The sequence below is a fragment of the Belonocnema kinseyi genome, chromosome 1, assembly GCF_010883055.1.
Source record: "Belonocnema kinseyi isolate 2016_QV_RU_SX_M_011 chromosome 1, B_treatae_v1, whole genome shotgun sequence".
NCBI lineage: Eukaryota > Metazoa > Arthropoda > Insecta > Hymenoptera > Cynipidae > Belonocnema > Belonocnema kinseyi.
This window is the reverse complement of record NC_046657.1, coordinates 176,207,692-176,213,371: the sequence shown is the minus strand read 5'-3', so window position 1 is coordinate 176,213,371 and position 5,680 is coordinate 176,207,692.

Genomic DNA, 5,680 nt, shown 5'->3' with positions numbered 1-5,680 from the left:
GATTTAGTGATCATCTCCAATGTTATGAAGTTAAACCAACTGAAGTGTGGTTTATTCAAAGACATGATAGTTTAGTGTCGTTCTACCCCAGTTTTCCGCGTAAAGGAGCTGATGGTAATAGCTATATTACTTTTAAGCATTGTCTGTAAAGACATAAGTTTTCTTGTTATTTATTTCATAAATTTCTCGAAATGTTTCTTGTAATTGTCACGTGTCAGATTTACAGTTAATATCAATAGCAATTTGTATTGTACCATTTACTAAGAAAATATTTTTGACATAAAACTATTTAAATCATACTATAGTCTATTATTAACTATACCTAATTATCAAATAGATATGAATATATATTCTTAGGGTGAGAAAGTCTTCATTGTGCATTAAGAATATATTCTTAGCGTCTAAGTTGGAAATATTCTTAAACTTAGTGGGGAATTTACTAAATTAAAGAAGAATATATATTCTTAGGGTAAGAGGGCCTACATCTTACATTAAGAATATATTCTTGGCGCCTATTTAAGTTGCAAATATACTTAAAATTAGTGGGATATTCTTGAAATAAGAATATTGTTTTTTCGGTGTAGCGGGTCTGTGAGACAGGGGTTGCGGGGGGATTGCGGTGCTCACTTAGGCGTGTCAAAACAGAGAGAGAGAGAGACCTATGTCCAGTTATTCGAGTTAGGTCCCGCCCATCGTCAGCCCCAAAATCGGCCTAGTCTCGGAGTTTCACTGTGATTTAATATTTAATCCTTCAAAATTACAAAATTTTATTTCAAATTCGTATCGGTAATATTAAAAAAAAAATAATTGAGATAATTTTCTGATTACAAATATCAAAATTATTAGCTTAAAATGTAAATTTTTATATGAAATATAAAAGGCTTACATGCAATCTTAAGAATTGCACGGATTAAAATTAAAATTTTTCAACATTTTAAGATGTGAAATAAAACCTTTAATATTGAAATAATTAAATGGAAATCAGTGCGTTTTAGTCTATCAACTTTTGATTGCCTTAGATGTGAATATATTCTATTTTAAAGCTTTCCATTGTATACAAGCTCATTCTAAAAATTAGGTTAGAAGGCATCCAAATAATAATTGTTTAATTCGAATGACTTATAATTTCAAATTGCACATTTTGAAAGATTTTTCAATTGGAGACTTTCACTGAAAAGTTGTCGGAAACTCTTTTCTAAATCTCTTTGACATTTTTTTTATTTGTTTTTTGGTTGACAAAGAATTGAACTTTTGAAAACGGCTACAATTTGAAAACATATTTCTCTTATTTTAACTCATTTTGTGCAATTATTTTGCACAAATTGATTTTTTTCAGTATTTGTTTTTAAAAAGTAGTTTTTTAAAGAAAATATTTATTTTAAAACCTTGTCAAAATTTTATTGCAGAATTTAATTGTTTAATGATTATATTTGTTCAAAAAATGTACTTTCAAATGTTGAATATTTGTTTTCAGAATAATTAAGGATTTAAATTTTTTAAGAATACTAATTGTTCTGCCTTTTGTAGCTGCACTAAAGCAATGTCGTGGTTTTCCACAACTCAATCAAGACCAATTCGACTTAAGAGATGCAGAATGCATTGAAAGTTGTGAAACAGCGTGTAAGAGATTCCGAACGCCGAATCAAAGGGGAAAAACATGCCACTGCTAGACATCCCAGGCATGACATGTAGCCTGATCTACATCACAGATCTCCAATGGAGTCTGTTCTACATCGTATAAATCCCATGTATCCTGAGCTACATGGTACATATCCCATAGAACCTGATCTACAGCACGTAAATCCCATGGATTCTAATCTGTATGACAGAAATCCCATGGAAATGGATCTATATGCTAGAGACAATATCACAGGTCCTGATGAACATGACAGGGATATAATGCGACTCGATTCATTCGAATTTCATTACAAATATTTCACAGAACCACGCGATGAATATATTACCAAGATTTGGATTTTAATACTAACTTAGACAAGACATGCTCTTACAGCTAAAAAAATGGAAAATTTTCCCCTTTGACCATAAAAAGAAATGTTAAAGTACAGAATTTGTTTTCCTTCAACCCATTTAAAATGTTTTTAAACAAATGTCCTCTTCCAATTAAAAAAATTATTAAAAATACATAAATTCCCTTTTCCAACTCGGAAAATAATGAAAAACAAAATGTTCTCCCTTGGAGCTCAAAAAACATGTTATAAATAAAAAACGTCCTTCTTTCAATGCAGAAAATAGTTCAAAGTTACAATTTTCTCTCTTCCAAATGTATAAAAATTTCAAATATGAAAAATCTCCCTTTCTTAATTCAGCTTAAACTAAAACAATGAAATGTTCTTTCCAAATCAGTAGAAACAAAATTTGTCCACATTCAAATCATTTAATGTGTTAGAAAAATGTCCTCTTTCAATTCAGAAAAAATTTCAAAACGTAATTGTCCTCATAGTAAACTTACAAAATCGTTATGACTTTAACACATTTAAAATGTTTGAACAAAATTTCATTTCCAACGCGGAAAATGATTAAGACCAAAATTGTCTTCCTTCAAGCTCAATAAAATGTCGGCTAAGAGAAAAAATCGCACTTAATAAAAATGGAAGAATTTCCAATAATAAACCTTGAAAATTTAATTATTCTAAAAAAAGTTTCAAATTGCACTATTTTAATTTTCAATCATTCCAAATTGAAGGATTCTAATCTTCCTTCCATAATGAATATTATTTTACTATTTTGAATATTGTATTATTATAAATCTATGAATTTGAAATTAAATGTAAACTTCTCTGCCGAAAAATAAACTTACTATCATTTCCCGGTTTTTCGCGGTCTCAAACAAAAGTATGCATGATTTCAAATATTATAGTTTAGTACCTTACATAGTAAGTTTTCCTATCTCATAATACACCAGTTCAATATCATAAATTATTACGTTTAATGTCTTGGGTATTAATTGATAGGGAAAATCTCAGGGAATATCGACCACCCAATGCACACTAACTATTTGACACCATTTTCCGTCCACTTGAGGTGAAGAAGCTATGGATGTAGTTAGAGTTCATTGCACTTTCGGAAGGAAAAAGATCGTCATTCTGAGGTCAAGAATGATGTCAAGATTTTTGCCACTATTTTTTTTAGTACTAGGCACATAAAAACATGCATATACCAACATTGGCGCTAAAATAGCAACAAATAAATAAATGTGCCACTTGACCTTGAATTCTCGATTTTCAAGGTCACGTCTGCGTTCGTGATTTTTTGCACTACTTTTTTCTTACTCAGCGATTCAAAAAACATGGGTATGCCAACCATAACGCTAAGATATAAAAAACTGACCTTGAGATGGTGATTTTTCAAGGCCAAGGGTGCCCTTCAGGATTTCTTTCACTTTTTTTCGTACTCAGCGCATCAAAAAATATGAGTATACCAAACTATAACGCTGAAATATCATAAAAAGTTTTTTTTTATATTGGCCTTCCCGTTGCGGACGGGGCTGATCGATATATCGACCACCTGCCAGGTCGGGGACATGAAATGAGTTTTCTGTTGAAATTATGCATAAGTTTTTGGTCAAATGAAAACTCGATTTGAACGGAAATTTTCCCGTCCTCTAAAGGTTAAATAAATGATTGAAATATAAATAAATAGAGGAGAGTACCCAAATATGAGATACCAACTCTGTTTGGCGTGATTGTCGGAATTATATGTACTAAATTTAAAAGTACTATAGGTCATTTTTAAGGAAATTTAGTTTGTCATAAGAAGCTCAAATGAAAAATTTTATTAAAAATTTTTTTTATGCTGAAAATACAAAAAATGTAAAAAAGTGCTTTTTCCAAACTCGTCAAACTATTCTCATAATATGAGATACCCCAGGAAATAGCTAATAAAATGCAAAATAAAGTATTATTTTAAATGAAAAACTTCATTCTATGTTTCCGAATTATAAATTTATTGCTATTTAGATATATTTAGTTTTTGTAGTAGTCACAAACATTTTTGTAACCAAGTTGAAAAAAAGTTAAAAAACTTCAACACTATCGATATTTTCCTACTTAGTTATTCAATCCCCATCACTTCAGACAAACTTTACTGCTAAATACATTTTTATTGAATAATAAATAGGGTTTAAAGAATTCCCTTCCAAGAACTCGACCACCATCGATTTCACAAAAAGTTCGCCTATAATCTTTAGAAGCCCAATGAAAAATGGACTATACCACGAAATTACTCTTTCTTCAAAGGCTACAAGTTAGTGATAGAACCAACAGAGTGGATCTCTTAGTTGAGCTGATCCCCGTTTTCTGATATTACGAGATATCTCATATTCGAGTACTCTCCTCTATAAATTTGAATATTTTTTGAATTTATAAGTTATAAAAAGATTTAATAATGAAAAACAGCTGAAATAAATGCTTTCGTTAAATTTTACTATGTCGATTGAGAGGAATAGATATTGGTCTTTTTCTGTTCCCGTTGGGGGATTTTTAGACGGAGGAAAAATCGCGTATTCATAAGAATACAAATTCTTATTTTTTCTGAATTCAGCGCATGTTACCGGGAAATGTATAAAGATTTTTTTTTAACTTTTTCAAAATTTCCTTATAGATTAAGGATGATTTATGTTTTTTGTTTAATTTTCAGTTTTTCGGAAGACGAGATCAAATACGATCGTCCTATTTCACCCAGTGGGCACAAAATTTGGTAAAGTCTTTACGCCATGGTTACGACATCTTGACGACAACTTTGCGACATCCTATGTCCATGTCGTTTCGGTGTCTTTGCGATGTTGTTAAGACATCGTCAGATCATATGACTCATTAACGATATCGTAAAGGCACCTTAACGACATGGACATAGAATGTCGTAAAGTTGTCGTAACGATGTCGTAAAGACGTCGCCAAATTGTGTGCCCAATGGGCAGACAATGATTCCGTAGTTCTGAAGAAGATTCGGAAGGTTAATATAGTCAAGAAAACCTTTTCTAACAATAATAAGTTATATCACGATATCTTTATAATTTTCGAATAAAGAACTTTATTTGATCTCCATTGACTCCTGTTAGAAATCGCTTTTCAAAAATAGAACATTCACGTCTGAACATTTTAAACTCTCTGTTTATGGCTGTAATTTAAAGCTTTCGTACTTTTAAGATTTTAAATTTTCTCGATGTAAAATTGATAAAGGTTTGACGATTTTGTTCATATTATTTAAAATATACTATTAAGTACGATAACATGTAAAGACTTTTCGTTACTTTTAAAATACAAAGTATCTTTGATTGTAATATTTATAAATTCTAGGAACATGCATAGGCGTTTTCGATTGCGAGCATCATGTAAACAGTAATATTGAGTTCCTTTATTTTTAATTTTATCTAGGTGTGTAAGAGTTGTAAAAGTTTATAATTCTCATTTTCTTAGTTTATTATTTTTCAATAAAGTCTATGTATCACACAGATCATATTTTTTTATTCAAACCGCGCTCATGTAAATATATTTTCTTCTATTCCTTTTTAAATGCAATGTGAAAAATTATGAGACATAAAAATTAAATTTTCAATCACAAAACGTTCTGTTTTCTTCCCTTAGTCAATTTTTTTCAATTTTAATCATTGTAGATTGTACTTAAACATGTAAGGTAAGCAGAAAATTTTAGAATTTTTCCC